The sequence below is a fragment of the Ambystoma mexicanum genome, chromosome 8 (assembly GCF_040938575.1).
Source record: "Ambystoma mexicanum isolate Mex_15411 chromosome 8, UKY_AmexF1_1, whole genome shotgun sequence".
Taxonomy (NCBI): Eukaryota; Metazoa; Chordata; class Amphibia; order Caudata; family Ambystomatidae; genus Ambystoma; species Ambystoma mexicanum.
The window spans coordinates 538,854,491-538,879,418 of NC_090929.1; the positions used below are offsets into that span (position 1 = coordinate 538,854,491).

A 24,928-nucleotide genomic window follows, 5' to 3' on the forward strand; every position below is an offset into this window, starting at 1 on the left:
AGTCCTGCTAAGCCTTTTTTTGGCCAAATTTGCGCATGCATCCCAATCGGGCTCCATGACCTCCAACACTCTGGACTTCGGTCTGCAGTGGGCGTTCCCACTAACAGCGCATTGAGACTATAATAATGGTAAAATTGGTGCTATCCAAATGACAAGTATAATACAATAAGAAAAGCCCCATATAAACAAACTAAACTAACCTACCTGCCGACCTGTCTCCAACCCGACTTCCCTTGGGTTCTTTCCTCCTTCTCCCAAGCACCAGAGGAAGAAAATTACCTGATGTCTGGCCAGCCTTCCACACCTCCGTCCTGTGTCCTCTTGTCCTTCCTCCACCCCAAAAAGAGTCAGAAATACACCTGGTGTCCTGCCACCCTCCCCTATTGCCCTTTTGGTAACTCACCCCGTTTTCCCCTCAACAAATCAAACACCTGGCATCACACCCCAAATTCCTCCTCTTTAATTATGTAGAGTGCTTTCCCAGCCCCAATCTAGTGATACAGTAACAGATAATCCGATTACCTGACCTCCTGACCCCCAAACTCCCACCCTCAATACCATCACTCCCTCCCTTCCAAAAAGGTTCTCTGTGAAAGCATTAACTTGCTGTTTATCTGTTTGTGAGAGCTTCAGCTCCAACACTCAGCGAGGTAGAGCAGACCATGTTAGCGCAGAAGCCACAGTTTTGTTAAACTGTCCGTATTGTGGCTCCCCCCATTACAGGGGCCCCCCAAGTTTTCTCTGCCTACTTTCTGTCTTTTCCTCAGGTTCCAGGGTACCTAGGGAAGCAGAATAAAATTCTGTATCTGCTTGCCATTTGTAGGTGTCGATTGGGAACCAGACGTGGCCCTGGACATGTTTTTCAAGGTGGCCTCATATTACACCGTGCAAGCAAGCCCCACTTCACTAAGTAAGGTTTCGGCGATTCTCCCGCAAGAACATTTTTAAAACATTGGGTCAATAGTGAATGTTATAGAACATTTTTCTGGATACAGGGATTAAAAAGCGCTCAATAAAACAATAAACTGACACATAGCAAATGCTAAGAGTGAGGAATAAAACCAGTGTACCCACACAAAAGAGACACATGATGCAAAGGCGTCAGAGGATTATGAAAAGCATAATCCTCTGGCGTGATTGTGCTGCAAGAAGATTCAGAAGATTCAGCATTTTGAAAGAACAATTGTAGCCAATGGTTGCCCAAGGAAGCGATTCACAACATATACACTCTCTGATGCCTTTCATCTATTGTAGTGTAAAAACGAGTTGAGGACCCATTGATCTTGCTGGTCATTCATTTAACATCATCTTATGTCTGCATCTTGCAATGTCTCCTTACATGTTTATTTAGAGTTACGTGGTGGTTACCATTTTCTACCTTCAAAGGCAACGTTAGATAGTGGGGTACCTACAGCATGCTGGATGGAGGGAACTGTTGCACAAGGGAAAAGTGGCGTAGTCAGGGGGTCCACCAATTAGTGCATTATAAAAACCACATACTCAAAAAGTAGAGCAAACACCAGGCAAGAAGCAATGCTTTTTATTACAGCTGAGTGAGCACAAATCAAACAGAACAATGGATAGGCTCTGATCGAAACGCTGACATCTGAATAGAATACGAACATAAGTTTTATACCAAGAAATATAATGGTCGGAAATCCATCAAAACACTTGCAAGTTGGAGAATGCAATTTCTGTATGTTCCTAGGGATTTCATTGGCTCATTGACATCACCTCCTCGAAGTTTATGTTGATTAGTGAAGCGTAATTTAAGCAAACAGTTTAACAGTTTCCCATTACAATGCCTCCCCATGTGGTACCAAATTTATTGACACCCCATCCCAGAACAACATGTAATTACAGAAGTAACGTGTGCTGACCGCCAAAACTTGAATGTACTGCCATTGGCCAATGCCATTGAGAACGGGACACGAGACACCCTGCAGCTGATGGGAAAGGGGACATTCACACAATACCTGTTAAATGATGACCTTTGCGAATGCTGTGGTAGATACTTTGGAGGTTGACCACCTCCCCAGAGCCCAAGAACCTACCGCCTGATTGCTTCTCCCATGAACGCCATTCTGATCAGTGTTCCTCTCCCAAAGCCGCCTGCTCATGGGCATCAGCAGTCATGTGACTGGCATACTGGCACAGAGCCACTTTTCCCTGCTGTCGTGCATGGCAGCTAGTTTGGCTGACTGCCCTGTAATTACATCATCTTATTCTAGTTATGTTGTTTTTCTCGCGATGAGTAATGTAAGCCCCACACCCCCTTGCAGATCACTGTCATATTGGTCACGCGTTTCAGTTCGAGGTTTCCCAGGACCAGCCCGCCTGAGGGATTTCCCACTACGTGTGTTTATGATGGAGCTATTTTCGTCCTTCCCTTTCTTTGACTAATCATAAGCTAGTATCTTGAACTGTGAGAACACCCAATGCATCATTACCCCCTAGATTTCCGGGTGAAGCCCTTGGTACAGGGCATCTGTGGCTTAGAATACCTGTGTCATTTTCCGTCTAGCTGCTCCTACCGTCTCCCTTCTTTACTCTTGCAGTTGGTAGGTGCGTCCCTCTGTCTGGCACTGAATTAGCACCTTTAATTTAGAGGGATGGCGATGCATTGGACATCGGGTAAAAGGAACTCATTTGAAATACCAGTAGGATCTAGAATCTCTCTCTCTAGGACCTGCTTCCAAAACAAATAAGCATTGTCAATGACAACAGTTTTGGCTTTTGTGTAGGGATGTGATTGGCATTTGCCAGGCACTGCCATAAGGGTACTAACTGGCCATTAATGGCCATTAATGGCAGCCGCTGCAAAATGGTGCATGTAATTGGGCATATGATAGCAGTGCTTGGCAAATGCCTATCTAATACCTATACAGAAGCTTAAACTAATAATAATAATAATAATAATAATAATAATAATTTGGCATTCATATAGCGCTACGAACCCTCAGGTATCTGAGTGCTGCTTATTATTACCCACAGTGTGTGGTGCTCATTTATCGACCTCGGAAGGATGAAAGGCTGAGTTTGGCCCCGCCGGGACTCTGCACCGATGTCAAAGCGAGTGCTCTACTCGCTGTGCCACTTGACCGGCTGTTGGCTTTGTCAGTGCTTGTGTTTAACAGGAAGTCTGTGCAAGGAAATGCATACTGCTTATAAATCAAGTGGCTGAGATACTCCTGGTTAGGACATTTGTATTATATCAGTAGTGCATTTAAAGCTCTAATTAAGTCATTAATTCTCAGAAGACTGTATTGAAATAACACTGGCAGGGGCTTACAGAACAACGCTTGATGTCACTGTTTGATAAAGCTAGCTCAAAGATAGAGATCCCAGGAGGATTTGCTTTGGGTGAGGAGGGACAGGAAGTGGATGGGGATGGCCATAGGGATTAGCATTGTTATGGGCAATTAATGGGTGGATAAATAACCAAACAACACCCATAAATTGTGTGTTCTTCCTTATATCCCACCACCCCTAGCTGCACTTCACTGCATTCGTTTTGGCTTCTGGTTGGCCCTTTAGCACCACCTAATAGCAAACACTACAAATAGAGAGTGACTGGTCGGCCTTCAGTACAGTGAGAGTCTTCTTTCCTGTGTATTGTCCACATCCATGTTTGATTGCTAACTACAGATTTGCATATGCTCATTTATATTGGCCTTCTGCATACGTCCTTCAAAGGGCACTCAGTGCTGGGTATAACTTAATGTTTTCCTAAGAACCTTTTCTAACCACCCTGGCTATTCAGACAGTCCATTATATCTTACCTCCCCTTTCCCCATAAAATGACAGCCTTCACATTTCCTCATAAAATGACAGCCTTCACATGCCAGTGGCTTTACAGCATTGTTGCTTGTGACAAGAATCTTTGTGCACTCTATAACATGTTTGCTGTGGTAGCATCTTCTTTCAGCGTGAGATCCGTCATATCCACCACGAGATGTTTCAGTGGTTAGTTTTTTGGCCAAAGTGCATTTAAATTGGGATTTAAGTAATGGTACAAACAAGAGTGCAATGTGATAGAGGTTAGAGCATGTGCTCGGATTGTTATGTCTGTCTTCTCTTTGCTTTTCATGTTTGAACAATTAACGGCAATGGTCCTGTACTCTAACTATTGCCAGGCTTTGTGTTGGTCAGAGAGCCTAGCGCTCCCACGGTTGTAAGCAAGGATGCTCTACAGCCCTGCAATGAATTACTTCCGCATTTCTAAACACGCAATTGCCATATCTTCCTCTTATGCGACAGTACCAGAAGCTCTGCTACAGGGCTTTTGTATGTGCTGAATACTAAAGTGAGCAGCAATGACCGATGTAGCATCAACAAGGGTCTGACCCAATGCAATTAGGAATTATTTCTAGTACCACAGCGTGGGCCATTTCCAACAGCAAGCATTAATTCATTCATTCAATCAAGTAAGGTACCCCTTCACAATTAAGCCTTGGTCTCTCTTACACTGCCAATGAAAGTGTAGACATGAGTATCAGAGCGTAAATTGCTCACTTGAGCACTGCAACTTCCCTTTGGGAACTGACCAATCAACACAATTCAAAACATCTACTGATCAGCTGCATAGGCCAAATGCTTTCCATATCCACGTGGATATCCTAAAACCCGTTAACTGGAGATTAACGTTCATTGTGCACATTTGTTTGGTTCATTCAGTAGCGCTCATAGTTAGTAACCTCTGATTGCTTGGAGTGTATGTGGCCATCACAGAGGAAGCGTCCATGCTCCAAACATCACTTCACCTGAGCATTCCAGACTCTGAACATTCCGTTTTAGGCTCCAGGCGAGCAGTTGTTTATTTTTAACCAGACTTGGGCTGTGCTGCTCTGTCTTCTAGCTCATGTCCAGGTAGACTAAATACAAGCAGGAGGGGGAGTCTCTCTTTTAAAGAGATGTCATCCTGGGGTTAAGCGTCATGGACAGTCACCAACAGAAGATGAGTTGAGTTTGGCCAGAGCTGCTTTTTACATGAAGGCATTGATCCATGTTCTGATTGATAATGGTATGTACTGAAAACCTGATGATGCTCTGAAAATGTTAACACCTGTAATAGAAATGGGCACTTCTTTACCTTCTGAAAGACTGTTTCCAATATTTAGAATGTATTTTTACATGTATGCAGAGTATTGGGGATACATAACATGTAATGACACCAGAGGGTTCTGGTGACATGCTCCATCACAAGACTGAAGTTTGAGTAGTGTAAATGCCAAGGTATTGTAGGAGAATAAGCGGTTATCAGTACGTATCACCCTATGGCATGATTTTTTAATGTATTTTGTATAACATGGAATTGATGGGCCATAGGCTATAATCCTGAATCATTGGGTTTAAAGCCATTGAAAAATATGAATTAAAGCACCCAATCATGGATTCTATCGTAGCCGGGAGAATAGCTCAGGGGCAACACATGTAATGCAACATGGGTCTGATCCCCGGTAGGGCGCTTAGAAGCTCAAGGAGTTAAGCACGAAGCACTCTAGAAATCAACAAGAACAGTAATTATGGTTTCACTGTAGGAAAGGAATGAACAAGGTACAGTCCCCTTGCACACATATGTCTGGCCACTGGGTCAAAGTACTCGTGGCATCATATCTGTCTGACGGCCAAGTCCCAGACGCAGGGCATAACCTGCAGCCATGCCATGCAGGCACCACAGATAGGTTCATTGTGGCCCAGGCACCGTGCATGCCATATAGGTTGAATTTGCCGCTGCGCCCAAAGACTATGGCATTTCTGAATGCCTTGTGGGAACTGCTTTGACAACAAGTCCAGGTACAGTGGCCTACACCACTGTAGTTTGGTTTACTCTGCAAGGGGCTGGCTGCAGGCAGGTTCCCCGTACCCGGGCAAGGCCAGAGGTCATGTCAAGGCAGGACGCCTACAGGGAGTGGTCACAGCCCTGCAAGCACTGCAGCAAGGGTCCCCCAGCCTGTGCCTGGGCGTTGCCAGTCGCTGTAGCTAGGTTCAAGAGACACTGTGCATTGCCAAAGGCATAATATCCACAGGGAACGGTGGTCGCATGTGGGCACGTCTCGAAGCGATGGCACGCCTTTGGCAGGCATGACTGGGTAATCACGGGCTGCCCCTGGTTGCCAAGGGTTGGCACACAGCGTGCCTCTAATGTTGCGAACTGTAATTTTGGGTCGGTAGGTTTGACACATTCTGCTTTAAATGTCTTCCAGGTATGTCCCAAAGCTTCTTTATCCACACTACCAGATAAGCAGAGTTAATGACAAAAGTACTTCAATATATCTGCTGCTGTCACGCTAACTGTGCTATTGTAGGCAGGGTCCGACTGGCGCATACAATTGTCTCGGGGACCAATGAAAAAGTGCCCCACAGTTGCAAGTGGCAATTCATTCCTTTTGTGACAGCATGTTTGAGTAGTACTCAAAGGGAAGGTTTTTGATAAAATGTGATACAAATTGTATATTTTAAAGAATATTCATTCAGTAGCAATGGTCAAAACTACTAGCCGCACGGTGAAGTAACATATCAAACTGGGCCACATGAGCCAAAAAAGTGGGCCACTTTGACCCCCAAAAAACTGCCCCACACCAGTATTAAACATTTTTGCTTTGGGCATCACCCTATTGTTCTATAGGCCAGTCCAAGCCTGATTGTAGGTTGAAAGTAGGAGCTATTATTTAACAATGAACATAAAATAAACCCAACATTGTTGGAATGTTAACTCGCACCTTTTGTTTTGGATTGTTTTTAATGTGTTAATAGCGTTTTGACTGTATATTGCTATTGTATGTGGGCATGCTTGAACTTAGCATTTTAATGTTAGTTATTGTTTGGTGTTACATGTAGTATGAAGATAAAAGTAAGAATATATTAAAGCAGCCGGTAACCACCGGGGACCAAGTTATAGGCCCGAGTGAAGCGAGAGCCTTAACGACGGGCCCTGGTGCCGTTACTGGTTCGGAGAAGCCTGTAGATCACGTTATTGTTGCTATTAGCACCCTGATGCAAACCCACAAAGTACTAATAGCAATTGAAAAAATAAAACAGCTGCGCTGCTTCGTTCACAGCAGCGGGAGGGAAGAGTCAGAATTACTATGGAAATGGAAGGCGGAGCTCCGCTCTGATCCCATCTTCCATTTCCATGGTTTACCAGAAAACCAAGCTGATGGGGCAGATCGGGCTGAGGAACCCGGGCGGAGGAGTCCATTTAAGGTAAGTTGGATCGGGTGTGGGGGATGTTAAGGGGCTGAATTTGGCAGTGGGGGTAGGGAAGGAGGGAAAACACTAGCGCCAGTGGAGGGCGGGTGCACAGAGCCCTCAGGTTGCTCCGAACCCAGGCTTGCATCAGTAGATTTGGAGCAACCTGATTGGCTCCCGCACCTGCTGAGGGTTCTAATATTATATAATATCATATATTATGGGAGTAATTCTCTAGGAATTACCATCAAACTCATTTACTGTTACCACCACTAGGTGCTGCAAGTTTACTGCAGAAATATGAGTGCAGTAACTGCTGTTAGTTTCGATTTTTGGAGTCCACAGGACTGTATGGGGATTTTGTCCGATTTACAGAAAGCAGCAATTGTGCCTCTGTCTGCAAACTAGATGACTTTTGGATTTAAAGTGGAGGATGGATCAGCAACCCTCATTGTCCTGCCAGCAGATCACTTTTCCCGACCGGCACCCTCATTTTTAATGAGGGTGACGAATGGGAGAGGTGTCCCTATCCCAAATGTCCCAGTCTGACTAGTGAAAGAGCAAGCTGCCCCCCCCTCAGCCCCCCCTGCTCGGTACACCATTGATCTCATCCCATTGTGAATGAAGGCTTTCAGCTCCTGCCCTGATGGCTCTCTGAACTTGTAAATCTCTTTCGGCAGTGGACCATCTAATGAGATCCTGCCTCCAGTCCTCAAGAGCCGGAGCAGTAGCGCTTTTCCATTTATTACAATCCTGCACTTTAACAAAATAAATCCAAGTGCTATACATTTCCTGTTTATTTTCCCGTTCTTCTTTTTATGGATTTTGCCCAGCAGACATACCTCTGGGTCAACGACTAACTCCAATTCTGTAATTTCCATAATTGCCTAGCTATTAGCGAGTCAGAGTGCAGCCCCAGGCCACATGTAGGAGGTTGGCTGGTTGCGCCATACATCTAGGGCATCCATCGGGGCATTCTGGGGTGAATTTATGTATGCATTCAGGTGTTAAGTATATTCTGCGTATGTATTTGTATTGAATTAGTTTTAGTCTGGCATTTGAGGAGACCTCTCCGACATGCCGGCAGATCTCTTTCCGCTTTGCATCGTCTATGTTTGTGCCCAAATCCTGTTCCCATTTTTCCCTAACCTTCCTAGTTCCTGGGGACTGATCCGCTATAAGTGCCCTGTGTGGGCTCGAAACTTGTCTCCCCCATACTTTAATGCCTTAATCACTGTACCCATCCCAGGCTCAGTAGGAGTTTGGGCTAAGTCCGGCAACAGTCCACGGAGAACTGTCATTGTTGCGGCTTATGCAAGAAATCACGTTCTTGCACTTCAGGCAGAATTCCTGAAAGAACAACTCGTTTACGCCCTTCTATAGATCACCAACCACCGCATGTTGCAATTGTGCAGTGCAATAATACAATTTAAAGTCCGGAGCACTCAGCCCACCATTTTCTATGGGCAGTTTCAATGCAGACAGCGCAATTTGCAGGATTTTGCCGCCCCATAATAGTGAGCAGCATCACATCTTGTTTCTTAAAAAATGTGAGCGGTACAGCCACTGTCATAACTTGTAGGCAATGTAAGAGTCTTGGTAGGATAACAATCTTTGCAGCAGTTGTTACCGCATAAGCGATAAAGGAAGGCCAGCCCAAGTAGTCACCGGTTTATTTAATTTAGGTACCATACATTTCAGATCCTCCCTGTACATACTGTCAAAATCTGCACTAATCCATAGCCTAGATACTTTAATGAGTTGGTCGACATCTTAAGTGGCAAGTAGTCCATCCCCAGTTCACTAGAACCACGCAGTGGATACAGTGTTGACTTAGGCCAGATAATGCACAGGCCGTAAACCTTTCTGAAATGTTCGATCTCCCTAGCATAAGAGGCATTCTGGTTTTCAGTTCCCTCATGTATAATAGGATGTTGTCTGCATATAGTGAAACCACATTCTGGTGATAGCCACAGTAATGCCCTGGTCTGCAAATTCCGTTCTAAGGTTGTTCGCCAGTGGTTCTATAATAATAATGATTATCTTCACATCTGTATTTAGTAAAAGAAAGAGGTCTGTAGGAGCAGCACTTGACCTCAGGCTTCAATAGTACAATAATTATAGTTTTTTTCAATGAGGGCAGCAGTCGTCCTCTCTCCATGGCCTACATATACAAATCCTACAAGTATGGGATTAAAATCTCGCTAAATGTGGTATAGAATTCAGTGGGTAGGCCGTCTGGCCCCACTGCTACTGCTGTTTGGGAGATTTAAAATTGCCCACTGGATGCCCTGCGTCGTTATAGATCCCTCTAGGGTCAAGTTTTCGGATTGGGCCACCCTCTGTAAAGTTATTCACGTCAAGTAGTCGATTCTTTTTTTTTTGTTTAAAGATGTATTTATTTATTTAATGTCAGAATACACAAGTACAATCTGAGTTTGTATGAAACATGAATTATAAATAGCGCAACATTTAGGCTCATAAAGTAACAGTATATAGTATAACGGTAGTAACAAATACAACAAGAGATTCATTCATTTTTGCTACATCCTATTATGCAAAAACTAAACTGTTTAAGATCAGCAACCAGAGAAAAAAATCAGCTCCAGGCAGTTCTAAAAATGGCAGTTCCAGTGGGATGATTGTTCAAAACGAAATGCTAATGAAGCAGATCATGAAGCAGAAACCTGTAGGAAAGAGAAAGCAATCATTGGTGGCTAGTGCGGCCTGCATCCATTGCTTCCATCTTCTGCAGTCTTATGTAGTTTTTGAAATCGGTTGGGTCCTCAAATGAGGATTTCTTACCATTAATGGTAAACTTGAAAGTGCATGGTTGACTCAGGCCATATCTAGCATTTAATTGCTTGAGCGCTGGACGATATGAGAGTAGTTCTTTCCTCCTTTGCGCTGTGTTTTAGAGACATCTTGTGAAATTAAGATTCTATGGCCATTCCGTATAAGATGATCCATCCCTTTTGCTTTCTGCAGGATCAATTGGATTTGCGTATATATTCAAGGAGCAAGAAAATAAAGAGGTGACTATAAAAAAAGGAGAACATAAAGAAGGTTTCCTCTGGTTAAATGGTACATATGGTGAATCCTGTCACCTCCTACTATTGATGTAGATCTGCCAGAGACCTGCAACTAATATTATTTTTCAATAAGTGGCATTAATATCAGGCAACCAGCTTCAGCCTTGATATAACTGAGGGGGAAGGAACGTCTGTACTCACTAGATCCTTTTGTGGCCCCAACTCATATATCAAGATGTCTGCACCAAAAAACAAAACAAAAGGTTCATCCAATAAAGAAACAATAGCAGCGGCCACGCTAAAGAGGACCCAAAAGTGACTTCCCTTCTCCAACCCAAACAATTTTGGAGTCAAATATGGAGTCTATCCTGATAGAAATAAGAGCACTGAAGCCTTTCATGGAGACTACCAACACCAAGCTTCAACAAGTGGATGAAAGATGGATGAGCTTTGAGTACAGATTTGATGAGGTTGAAAGAAGGGTCCGTGTGCCTGAGGACGTTGCTTCGGAGGTAGCTCACTTGGAGCAACCCATACTAACTCTGCAGAAACAAAATGAATACTTGGAAAAATAGAAATCGTAGAAATAATCTACATGTCTTCGACTTTCCTGATGAGTTGAAGGGGATAATGTGGCTCTTTTAAAAAAAATATATATATTCCTATTTTGAATCTACAACCGTCCACAGACCTCAATATTCAAAGGGCGCACAGGATTGGTCTTAAAAGAGCAGAGTCATTTAAGAAAAACACACCAAGTAGCCAATTCTAGGCATCACATAAGCACCATTCTTTTCCATGTACAGGCCCATGTGATACTCTTTAAATGTATCATTAATCAATTGCAGGTCCTCTGCAACACTCCCCCCAGATGTTTCAAATTGGGTAATTGGTCTCCTATCCCATGCTTTCGATGTCATACAAGCTAGGGATTTCCCTGCCTTTTCCTTGAGCTCATGTTTATACATGGTGTGTTCACAATACTTAACTTTGCTTAGCCTGTCATGTGCTGTGTTCATTTTCACCTGTGTTTCTGCAAGGTGTGTGGAAACTGTTGGGTCTGTGTGGAGCAAGGCATCCATTACTTGTATTTGCCTTTCTAGCTCAGTCATTACCATGTGCAGCACATGTCTTACCCCCCAGGTTTTGGACATCAGAGACCCACGGATGGTGACCTTAAATGCCTCCCAAAGTATTCCGCTTGAAGTAACTGAGCCCCTATTTCTTTCAAAGAACTCCCTGATCTCCTCTCCTACCATGTGTTTATACGCTGCAGCTTGTAAAATGGAGGGATGCAGTCTCCATTTGGGTGGGAACATGGCGGCTCCACCCAAATTCAACATCAGTCACAGCAGGGAGTGGTCAGATAAAGACCTGGCCAGGAAATCTACTTGCATCGCTTTATGCACATGAGCTATACTCATAAATTCCATCCATCCTCGCCGAGGGTAGAGGGCAGGAGCCCCCCCTCCCATCCCTGAAGCTGCTCTACGCACACGGAGTGCATCGCAGAACCTCGCCAGCACCATGGAAGGGCCTGCCTGACCCTGTCTTCAAGGGTGCCTGACTCCCGCATGCCGGGCGCCGCGCGGCACGAAAGCGAGGCTGATCCTCGCTCGAAGCAGTGTAAAACTGCATTCATCTGCCGGTAGGCGGAACCGCCGGTGGCCAGCACGAAGGCCACACAAAGGCCTGTTCCTGCGCCTGTGCCCCCATTCCATCCATCCTTGCCGAGGGTAGAGGGAAGGAGCCCCCCCTCCCATCCCTGAAGCTGCTCTACGCACACGGAGTGCATCGCAGAACCGCGCCGGCACCATGGAAGGGCCTGCCTGACCCTGTCTTCAAGGGTGCCTGACTCCCGCATGCCGGGCGCCGCGCGGCACGAAAGCGAGGCTGATCCTCGCTCGAAGCAGTGTAAAACTGCATTCATCCGCCAGTAGGCGGAACCGCCGGTGGCCAGCACGAAGGCCACACAAAGGCCTGTTCCTGCGCCTGTGCCCCCATTCCATCCATCCTCGCCGAGGGTAGAGGGCAGGAGCCCCCCCTCCCATCCCTGAAGCTGCTCTACGCACACGGAGTGCATCGCAGAACCTCGCCGGCACCATGGAAGGGCCTGCCTGACCCTGTCTTCAAGGGTGCCTGACTCCCGCATGCCAGGTGCCGCATGACACGAAAGCGAGGCTGATCCTCGCTCGAAGCAGTGTAAAACTGCATTCATCCGCCGGTAGGCGGAACCGCCGGTGGCCAGCACGAAGGCCACACAAAGGCCTGTTCCTGCGCCTGTTACGCGCATGGGAGCGCGGCGTGGCCACCCCCCCTGCGCAATTTAAACCTCCCCGACCGCCTTCCGCAAAGTCCGAGGCAAGCTATCGCAAGCAAGTATCCAAATACCCCCATTCACACTAGGTGAACCCACTGTAAGTACTTTGCCCCTGTCCTTGTTCCTTTTACTGACATTGCAATGATACGACTCCCCCTCAGTCGCCTTTACCTGTACTCCATTTTCTACATGGACCGTCATTTCAAGGAGTATAATCACGCATGCCAGTACCGGAGACACTACTGTAGGCATGTACTCTGAGCCACTATTATTTGAATGTGTTTCATGCCTCCCTTGAAACTCTCGAACCTTTGAATATCATAAGTATTTTATGCCTTATGTTCACTAGTAGACCCCCTTATAACTGTATTGTGCCTAAGGTCGCTTACAGACCACTTCAATTGTGTTGTGCCTCATGGTCGCTTTCAGACCATTTCAATTGTGTTGTGCCTAAGGTCGCTTACAGATCATTTCAATTGTGTTGTGCCTTAAGGTCGCTTACAGACCATTTCAATTGTGTTGTGCCTTATGGTCGCTTACAGACCATTTCAATTGTGTTGTGCCTTAAGGTCGCTTACAGACCATTTCAATTGTGTTGTGCCTTATGGTCGCTTACAGACCATTTCAATTGTGTTGTGCCTTATGGTCGCTTACAGACCATTTCAATTGTAATATACCCTTTGGTAGCCCACTGACCACTTCAACGGTGCTGTGCCTTAGGGCGCTTCAAATTGTATTGTGCCGTACCTGACTTGGGTCACGTCTAATCTAGGCTTACCACTGCCCTGGGTGACAGCCTGCGACTACGCTAATCTAGGGCTGCCCTGACCTTTCCAGCCATCGGGTTATCCCTATCTAGGTGCCGAGGCTTCCAGCCATACCATAGCATCCTCACCCCCTTCCATTATCTCACCAAGCCCACTCAAGTAGACCCTAACTGGTCCCTCTCAACAAGCTCATAGGGAACCTATTCTGGCAGCCAGCACCACCATCATGCACATCAGCGTGCGCCTTCTATTGCACTACCTCCTAACCACATACCTTGCCCCATTCACTCAACCACCCAAGTCAACCACTCCTACCTTTGATGTTAATATCCTGGCCTGCCCTTACCTACGTGACCCAGCGTCACCCACCATGACTTTGACACCCTCAACGAGTCCTTCAGCAACTTCCGTTGACGCTCACCACCCCTGCAACCAGATTAACCAATACCTTAATGACCCTGCTCTCTGGCTCAAACACTTTGCCACAAAACCAACCCCTAACCAACCTTGCCCCCTTACTCTCAGGAACAAGAGACTAGGCACCAGATTCCGTATTCGTCCTTCCCGCACCTACAGCACTAAGCAAGCCCCACACACACCACCCAGCCCGCCTTCGCCCTCCGCCACTTGCAATACTAAGACCACAGGAGTTAAATTGCCTGTGTTCAAGGGTGCCCTCATCAATGCTAGATCCCCCACAGCACACGCTCTTGACATAGCCGACCTTATCACTACTGCCAACCTTGACTTCATTGCCATATCCGAAACCTGGCTACATGCCGCCTCTGGCCCTTCTCTATCCTTGGCCTTACCGCCTGGCATTACACGCTGTGACCGCTCCTCTGCCCATACTAGAGGCGGCGGCGTGGCATTCATCCACAAAAACTCCCTTGACCTAAGAGTGGTATCCGACTCCAAACTCGAATCAGCTGAACTGCTGACAATCAAATTACTTCTAACACCTAACCAAACGGCCACCCTTCACCTTATCTACAGGCCCCCAGGGCCGGCACCCACCTTTGTCAGTGAAATTTCCACTCTTCTTCTTGACAATACAAAAAACAACTCCCAAACAATAATCTTAGGTGACCTCAATCTTGGTCGCGGCGACCCTAAGGATCCTGTAGCAACTGATCTGGAGTATGCTCTTACTGACCTTGGCCTTACCTTGTACTTACAAGAACTGACCCATATTAAAGGCAGGACCATTGATTGGTTAGCCGGCTCCAACTGAAACATCCAGGTCCTCAATAACTCCCCATGCTTATGGTCTGACCATCACATCATAACATTTAACATTGAAGCTTCCCCGCGAGCCCCAACACCTATAGCCCCAGCCCTCCCCACCCGCAATAAAAAAAATATAACAAGAGAACAACTCCTCCCACTGTTACTCCCCTCTCTTAATGCGGCGACCAACGCCTGCTCTGATCCCACCTCCCTTGCAGACATCTACAACCAAACGATGCTCACGGCCATTGACACCTTAGCACCAATTAAACTTAGAAAGGCTAAACCACGAGCACACCTCAACTCATGGTTCACTCCACAGCTAAGAATCCTTCGCAAAGCCAAACGCTGCGCGGAAAACCGGTGGAAAAGCCACCCATCTGATGAGCATAAAGACGGCTTCCTCCTCGCCTCCCTCATTTATAAAGACGCCATCATCATTGCTAAAAAAGAATCGCTTAATAATCGTATCACACAAGCCGACTCTAATTCCAAGGAACTCTTTAGAGTCCTAAAAGAGCTCGAAACCCCAGTCTCCCCGCCAGACACTTGCACAAAAGACAGAAAATGGTGTGCTAACATTCAAGCAGCCCTCCTAAACAAAATCTCTATGCTCCAATCTAAAATAAAAAATAAGCAGGACTGCCTGAGGCGTGACAACCGCTCATCCTCCCCCACTAGGCCCACCCTCTCCAACTCTGCCAACATCAAACCCTTCACCTTCGCACCTCTCACTATCATCGAAGTAGAAAATATCATCCTCAGGATGAAACCTTCCAACTGCCAAGGTGACCCGTGCCCAGCTCCCATCATTAAGGACTCCGCCCATGACCTAGCCCCATTCATTACAGCCTTCATTAACTCTTCCTTTGAAACAGGTATTGTCCCGGAAAACCTTAAAGACGCCTGGGTGATCCCGCTACTAAAAAAACCTTCCCTTGACCCAAGCATACCTACGAATTTCCGACCTATTACTACAGTACCATTCCTGCTGAAGATACTGGACCGTGCAGCTTATCTGCAGATCCAAAACTACCTTGAATCAAACAATCTGCTAGGTTTGCGACAATCCGGATTTCGGCCCAGACACGGGACCGAAACGGCTCTATTAGACCTAAAAACCCAGATCGAAGTCCTGAAGGACAAGGGCAAAATAGCAATGCTATTACTCCTCAACCTTTCCGCCGCATTTGATTTGGTTAACCACCAGATCCTTTGCAGGCACCTCCACTCTGCTGCCAACTTCTCTCCCTCCGCAGCGGCCTGGATCAAATCCTTCCTGAGCAACAGATCTATGAGGGTCTTTGCACCCTCCGCTGCCGCAGCTCCCTCCCCTATTCATTGCGGTGTTCCTCAGGGCTCTTGCGTGTCTCCTACCCTTTACAATATCTTTATGAAACCACTCTTCGATGTGCTCGATTATCTGGATGTCTCTTACACCAACTATGCGGACGACACCCAGATACTCATTCCCATCTCGGGTGATTATCTTGCTGACACCAAGGCCCTCAATGACATCTACTTGGTCATCCAAGCCTGGATGGCCCAGCACCAGCTATGTCTGAACGACAATAAGACGGAGCTACTTATTCTGGGTACTTCACAACGCCTGAGCAAACTGGAGCCATCCTATCAGTCATTCACCATAGACGGCAACTCCATACAAGTCTCGAAAGACACCAAAACACTAGGCTTTTACCTGGATTCCACCTTTTCCTTGTCAAGACAAACTAATGCAGTCAGATCCACCTCCGCCTACACGTGCAAACTCATTTCAGCCTGCAGACCTTTCCTCACCACCCACAATAGCGTCACACTAGCGAGAACACTTATCATGGCAAAAATAGATTACTGCAGTGCCCTATATTTAGGCACCAGCCAAGAAAACCTGTCCAAACTCCAAACCACCCAGAACAATGCAATTCGAGCGGCTCTGAACATCCCTCGTAACCACCACATCTCAGAAGCCAGAGCTAGCCTTAAGTGGTTACCCGTGAAGCAGAGAATTTCCCTAAAAACGCTTGCCCTCACGCACAAATGCCTAGCCAACAAGGCTCCGATCTATCTCTGCAGTCAGCTTTCGTGCCACTCCACTGCCCGACCACAAAGAATTGCTCAGACTCACTTCCTTACTATCCCTAGGTTTAAGCTCCAAAAAGCGGGATGCACTAGCTTCCCTGTCCTAGCCTCCAAACTTTGGAACACCCTCCCCGCTGCCATCAGAGCTGAAGACTCCTTCAACGCCTTCAAGAATAAAACCAAATCTTGGCTCTTTGACCAGCAATAGTTGTGTTAGACATAGGTCCTACTTACCCAACCCGCCTGTTCCCCTGCTCGATTTCCGGTCTGCTACCTTTCCCAACTACCTCAGGGATACTTCCTCTGCAGAGCCTAGGGACACTGTACCATGTGTAAGATATGTAATTATTAAGATTGTTATTAAGGTGTATTGTTATACTTTTTTGTAATGTATCTCCCTGTATGTTCTTTTCTTGCAACCCTGTACAAATTGCGCCCTGATGCCCCCGGGCCTGATGGTCTGCGCGTTAAAAATAAACAAATACAAATACCATATCAACGTGTAAGAATATGTTGTGCGTTTGTGACTAGTATGAGTATCCAGCCATGCCAGGGCGGTGGTCCCTCCATACATCTTTCAGTTTGAGCTTGTCACAGCCTGCATTAGTGACCAAGATGTTAGTCCCGGGGGGAGGGGCTTAATGTACTGGAGCTATCGAGCCTTGTGTCAAGTATACAATTCAAGTTGCCACACCATATAATCACATTTCCCAACTGATCCAACAGTATCTGGGAAATCATGTCAAAGAACCTAGGGTCTTCTACATTGGGCACATATGTGTTTACCACAAACACCTGTGTGCCATTCAACAGGCGTCTAACCCTCTAAGTCATCAGAAAATTGTTTTTGCAAATCAAATTGAACCGTTGGTGCCATCCAGATTACCATCCCTGTGGCTTCCAACAAAAGGGATGCGAAGCAAAGCTGACCCTTTATCTTATTTTTTAGTTTAATATGCCCAGTGCCTGTGAGGTGCGTTTCCTGCAACATAGCAATCTATACTATGGCATCTCACATATGAGATGACACCGTGGGTCTCATTATGAATTCGCCGGTCCGGATTGAACGCAGCCGGTAAAACCATACTGGCACCATTTACTGGACCGGCTAACTCCGACCTTCGATCCTGGAAACACCACCACCCCGAAAACCGCCACTGCGGAGACAACGCACCCGATAACTACGTCGGCAGACACAGCACGACAACACCCACAGTTACCAGCAATAGGTAAGACTGTGTGTATTACGAGTAGCATGGACACGGAAACTCTGCCACAAAAGTGGCGGTAAAACCGTGAACACCATGGCGGTACCGCTGCCACCGCAGAGATGGCGTTAAACAGTGTCAGGTGAGCTGAATCAGGCCACAGGCGCACCAAATGTGCCCAGCTGGACCCAGTAGGCCACTGGGAGCCTACAAAAGGGCCACAGCCACCCCCAGGCCATCTCTAAACACAACTATGCAGGCAGCCGCTGTAGCAGCATTGGTTCTGGGCCTATTGAACCTAAAGGCAGCTTTGCACATGGTGGCAGCAATGGTGCAGAGGAGGAGGAGGCAGAGGTGGAGGAGGCGTAGGCGGCAGATAGCAAACCCTGCACCCATACCAAACCCAAATGTGCAGCCGGCATGACCCCGCAGGCAGCCGGCAATACCCCGCATCAGGGCCTCACCCTGGAACTTGACCCAGGGCAGATCCACACATTATACCAGCTGGACCGTCCAACAATCATGTCTATCGTCACCATGATTGAGGATGACATCAGCACCTGCATTGGCATACGGACGGCAATCCCACCCCTGCTTAAGGTGGTCTCGGTACTGCATTTCCTTGGGATTGGAGCGTATCAGCACACTGTCGGTGAGTTGCACAAGCCGTCACAACCCTGCTTCTCAAGAATACTGGACCAGGTACTGGAGGCCCTGCTCCACCATGTGTCGGAACACATCACCCTCCCCCGTACCCTTGCCCAGGTCATTTCCACCAAGTTGTCCTTTCATGCCATTGCGGCCATGCCAAATTGAATTGGTGCAGTAGAGTGCACCCACATAGAGCTGACTGTACCACGTGCAATGGAGATGGTGTACCGCAATAGGACACTATACCACTCACTGAATGTACAGATGGTATGTGACGCTGGACAAGTGATAACACATTGCTGCCCACGTTTTCCGGGGTCAACACATGACTCAATGGTCCTGTGGAATTCAACATTGCCCCGGTATATGGAACACTATGCTGAACAAAGCACATGGCTATTGGGTGAGTACAACTGCCAATGCACGGCCCCTGTGAAAGGGTGGGGGGTGTCCAGGGCAATGACCTGTGTGTCTGGGTTCCTACAACTGGCAATGCATCACCCCTTGGCCAATGTAATGGACAGACACCACAACCCACACTTTTAAAAGCTACACATTACAGGTGGGCACAGTGTGCCTGTTCACACCCTGACAAAGGAGATGCACAACCAAGACATGTACTGGTAGCCGAGGCCAATACATCATGAGGCAGTGAATCAACCCACCCACCCAATGCACCAGTGCCCCCCCAATGCACATGATGAGTGCACATCCAACATTGTGCATCAACCACATCATCACAGTATCCATTGACTGACTCCCCCATGTATGTACACCACTGCACGATGCCAAACTTTCAACCACAAATGAGCACAAGGGCAACTACATATGCACAGCAAGTCGTTGGACAATGTCCAAGCGCCAATGTGGACAACAATAACCCAGGAAATGCATTCACACACTGGTCAGACCATTGCTTGCCCCATATGGATGATTGACTAATGACACATGATTGCACTGCATCTGATCAAGACATGGTTACCACAAACACTGACATGTCCCCTCCATTTATATCCCATGTAGGTGACGCAGGATATGCACTCATGCCATGGCTGATGACGCCCATATGAAGGCCAAGGAACAGGCATGAGGAGGCCTACAACAGGGCACACGTCCGCACACGTGGCATGATCGAGAGGACATTTGGCCTACTGAAGGCCAGGTTCCGCTGCATGAGCAGATCTGGTGGATCACTGCTATACAACCCAGTGAAGATGGGTAAAATAGTGCTTGTGTGTGCATTGCTGCACAATATGTGCATGCGCAGGAACGTCCCTCTGCCCCCAGACACAGAGGACGATGGAGAAGTAGATGATGAAGATGACAATGGCGATGGGGATGGGATGGCTGCAACCCCTCGGAGGGGGGCACATGATGGTCAACATGCACGGGATGCACTCATTCGCATTTACTTTTGAGAGACTGTACATGAACAGCATTGCATGATTATGATGATGCATCTCAATAAATAGATTGATAGCAAATGAAATTAATTATGGATGTCCACTCGTAAAGTCTATTCCTAAAGTGATTTATTGCCAACAAAGCAGGTAAGAAGGTGAATTGGATAGGAAAGCTGTACACCCGTGCCCACCCAGCACCCAAACATACCCACCCCCAACCATGCCCCAGACCACTAACCCCATCATGGACCTCCCCCACCCCCAAACGTACCCATGCCCAACCATGCTCCAGACCACTAACCCATCAAAGACCTCCCCCAGCACCCAAACGTACCCACCCCCATACACCCAATGTTTCCCAGATTGTCTTGTGGACAGTCATTCACACATGCCACTATTTCTGGCCGCGCTTATGTTCATGAGCGTCCTTGCCTGAGGGTGCACTCAGCCAACTGGAGCGCCTCCGTGGGCTGCCAGTGATGGAGCTTGTTGGTGTGGTGCTGGTGGAATGCACTGGTGGTGCGACTGGTGGCACACGTCCAAGAAACGCCTGCTGGGACACATACATGCACTCTGCGATGGAGGACATGACACTGTTGCCCTCCCGGACATGGCATGCCAAGTTGACATTGGTAGTGGCGAAACGCCCGATGGCCCTGGAAAGCCGACGCACCGATGTTGCATTGCTTTCTTGCTGCAGCCTAGCCTCCTCCTGCTGCTGCGTCACCTCCTCCCGCTGCAGCCTCATCTCCTCCCACATAAGCCTAGCCTCTTCCCGCTGCTGTGTCACCTCCTCCCGCTGCAGCTTCGACTCCTCCAGCTGCCTTTTCGACAAGCTGGGACAGGGTGGCCTGCAGTTCTTCCATCTGCTGCATGCGTGCACTTATCTCTGCCATGGAGGGTGTTGGTGACCTCATGGGGCTGTGCAGTGAGGGGGGCTGAAGTGCAGGTTGTGGAGGGATGACAGGTCATCCATGTTGACCTCCTCCTCCTGTCCTCCATGTTCGGACTGCATGACCGGGGGACTGTTGCTACTGGATAGAGCATCCTCCGCAGTGCAGACGGCCTGCAGGATGGTTTCTGTGGCCATGGTGGGAGTGCCACTTGTGTGGCGGCAGCCTGTACAGGGGTGAACACGTGGGCTGGTGCATCCGTGACAGTTGCAGATGGTGCTGGTGTCTGTGTCCCGGAGGTGCTTGCATCCTCAGCGCCGGCAGGATGGCTGCATCGGCCACGTGCAGATGGATGTTGCGTCACCTGTTGGGCATTGTCGCTGTCACTTGTCGTGCCTGTGGGGAGACAGAGGGCATGCAGTCAGTCGTGTGGTGGTATTTGATGAGTCCATCACATGCATCACACTGAACGATCTGTGACCACTTGCATGTACACACATTTGACTGTTTATGCACTCGGGTGTGTGCGTCTCAGCTTGTACTCAGTCACGCACTGTGTGCATGTCCAGGGGGCATGTACTGAGTGCGTGTTGCTTGTCATCTGGGTGATTGGAGGGTGCATAGGGTCACTCCTGCCCTGGCTGTGGGGGGGTCTTCAGTGGGTGCATTGGATCACTCCTGGGGTCCATTCACACTCATGGTTCTGTATATTGTGCACTTACCGGCATCAACAGGTGGGCTCACTCCTGCCTCTGCATCGGCAATGCCCTGTATGCCCTCAAGGTGCAGGACACTTCTGCACCGCTCCGCCCACGACTGCAGTTTCAATGGGGATGTTGGGCCTCCACCGGTGCCAGTGCTGTGCTGGCGGTGTGCAGCGATGAGAGCTGGAGGTCATCCCACCTCTTGTGGCAGTCCTTTACGGTGCGTATGGTCACCCCTACTGCAGTGCACTTGCGTGCTGCCTCGGCGCAGACCTCTTTAGGGCGTTGCTGGGTGTTGCGCTGCTGGTCTGCACTGAATAGCTTTTCAGCATGTTCCACTATGTGCTCAACAAGCACTGTGAGCATTTCCAAACTCAACCTCTGCTTGCGCTGTCTTCTTGTAGGAATCCTTGATGCCATTGTGGTGGATGATTTTCACAGCTCATGGAAGTGATGTGGCCTGTGGTCTGTGAGGATGGCAGTGGATTGTGGTTTAAATAATGGCTGCCTCTCTCTTTCCGTTTTTTGCGGGCATGGTGTTTTCACATCCGGTGATTCTGTGCACTTGCCGGCGGGGGCGGTCACGGTAATTCCACAGATTTTTAGGGCGATTTCTCCGTGTCTGTGGGTGATTCCATGCTGGCGGTGACACCGTTTCACCGTTGGTCTGGTGCGCGCGTCCGACAAGCCGTAATCGGCAGTTGATTACACGACCTTGCAGTCACGGAAACAATGTCAGTGTCGTCACAGAAACAACGGTTTCCGGGACGGCAAACTCATAATGAGGACCTGTGTCTTTTTACAAATTTGTTAATGTCCCTGATATTCCATGTCACACAGCCATTAGTTTGGGTTGTCACACCATAAGGCCAACATGTGAATTAAATTGTCGCTGTAACATAACATAGAAACATGTTATGTTATGTTGATTTATACCACACACTGCAGCCATTTTCATGGTTTCCATACGCTCATGTCCGATTCTTCTCCTTCCCACCATGCTTCCATACCGCCAACCTGTGAAGAAACAATAGGCCATCGCCAACCCCCAAAAGCTGTAATTCAAGCCATTCCCGATGTAAACTTTAATAACCAACATGTTGATGTGGATCTCAGTAGGCCTGACATCTGCTCAAGTTGGGTGACAAGCTGGATGACTTCACCGGACTCACATGAGGGCATGTGTGCGGCGTACAAAGACATGGATAGGGCAACCACTTTATATGCACACGGGCCTTGCTACTCCCTCCGTCCTCAACTATTAACGCCTTATGCACTGCAACTTCACACGTTCTACTAGTCATTCACTCCCACATCAACAGTTCAATTTAAAACATTAAGATATTTGCATGTCATTTTTCAGGGGGAACATACAAGTTGGTGCCCCAACTAAAGTCTTCGATTCGGTCTCTGCTGGAGGCCTATTAATGCTTAGGTAGTGTCTCAACAAATCTTGCAGCCTCTTTCGGATCTGCAAAAAAATGCCTCTTGCCATTTATGTCAACTCACAGCCATGCAGGTGGTAGCAATGCATATTGTAGTTCTTGATCACATAATGATTTTTTTAAGTTATCCGTAGAAAATTTCAAATGATAAAATACAGAGGAAGAAAATGCTGAATTTATTTGTTCGAATGTTCCCACTTGTTTGTACAAAAATAGATGGGGAGTGGGGTAAGGGGATAGGAGGGAAGTTGGAGGTCTGCAGGGGATTCTGGGTGTGCTCCGTCCGTATTTCAGGTCGAAAAATAAGAATGAAAAGAATCAGCATTCTCTGCATCAGTATTTTTGATTCGAACTTTTCACGTATATGCATTTTTTAACGCTGGTAAATGACTGTCTCTGCTTTTGTGTCGCAATACTATAAACCCGGATATAGAAACACCCTTGATCCATTACGCATAATATCACCGTGGTCTCTAGCTGGCTCTAATATTTTCACCCTGTCCTGGGATTTGAGGCATTTCATGATGATGGTTCCTGGTGGTGCAACAGGTATTGGTGCTGTGCCAGGATCTGATGTGCCCTATCTGGGACCAGCCAGCATAGCTCATGGTCATGGAGCAGTATATTGGGCATGAGGCCCTCAAGAAATGTTTTCGAGCCCTCCGCAAACCCAAAAGGTGGATGTTGTTATGGGCGAGCGATTTTATGCACAAATGAGCTTGTTAGCACAGCGTATTTGCCTATAATTTTGGCAACGTCCGTTGTTGCACTTGCTTGCAAATCCTCCACCATGAGACCCCCTACTCTCTTTCCATTGCTTTCTCTCTGAGGTTTTCCATATACTGCTGGATCAGTGCAGCATTCTGCGATAGTGACACGATGTGCCCCGAGATGCGTTTATTGCCTTCAAGGATCAGCTGTTTGAGATCCTTGTTTGCCGTCTGCAGCTGGAACCCACTGTTGTTTTCCATTGACCCCACAAGCGGTGGACTCCAAGCTTGAGCTTTTATTGTCACCCACACCTCGGATGCACACGTTCTCGCACACACATAGAGCGAAACATGGAGCCCAGCCAGGGTGCAACCTTCTCTTTATTCCTCCTTTACTGACTGCCCCTTTTCCTTCTCTCACCCCTCCTTTTCCTTTCCTTCCTCCAGTGTCTCCCCCTTTAAGGTCATCCATGTTTTAAAGTGGACACTTTGGTTTACTCCACAACACCCCCACCCCCCAATGTATTGCCAAGCTGCTCTCATGGGTGTCCAGTCCTTCTCTGGCCCTTGTGGGTGTCACACTCTTTAGTACCAGGTGTCTCCATCCCCTCCTCTTTCTCCTGGCCTCCATGCATAGCCTCGGTAGTACTCATCTTGTGATTCATCATGTCTCTCGTGCTCTTGGAGATGGTTCCCCTCTAATTCACGGGTCACTCTCCTTTGTTCAGAAGGCATTAGCGTTGGTGGGTGGAGGACTCCTCAACAAACTTCTGGGTGGTGATTCTAACTTCCGCATCTAGTGCACCATTGCCCCATTGCTGGGCACAGTCTCCTGTGTGGGAACATCCCACCAAACCTGTAACACTTTTGCTCTGTGGTATGCTGCACAGGCCTTCCATCCATGCTGCTTTGCCTTTGCGTCATTCCAGCCAATTTTGCGTGCATTGCTACCACTTTCTCACCTTCTTTTGGCCATTCGATGGTCGTTGCTTGGACCTCCACCCTTTCATGAATGCGCACCAACTCTAAGATCTCTTCTAGCAGGAGGGGTTTCCTTAGGAGGTGCTTCCTCAGGGCCGCCAAGGAGCAGCCCTCTATACTTCTCAGGCGTATTGCTTCCTCATCCAAAAATTGTCCAAACTCACAGTGTGTTATGCTTTTTTGTGGTCTTATGACGATTCCCCCACTGTCTCGTGCGGTAGTTGGGCACACCTTTTGAAGGTATATCTCTCAAAGTCTTTGTTTGGCTGTGCTACTAACTTCTTGTTCAGTGCTGCAATGACCTGCTGGTACAT

General features: G+C 47.7%; 1 protein-coding gene across 2 annotated transcripts in view; it reads left to right on the forward strand.

Annotated features, from left to right (window-relative positions):
• Positions 1-4,815: 4,815 nt before the first annotated feature.
• Positions 4,816-24,928, forward strand: part of CCDC27 (coiled-coil domain containing 27) — a 617,891-nt gene continuing 597,778 nt past the window's right edge. The window contains exon 1 of one of the 2 annotated variants that reach the window (XM_069610244.1): positions 4,816-5,023. The gene's annotated coding sequence lies outside the window, so the exon portion shown is untranslated. The remainder of the gene's footprint in view (positions 5,024-24,928) is intronic. The other variant, XM_069610243.1, reaches the window with a different exon arrangement.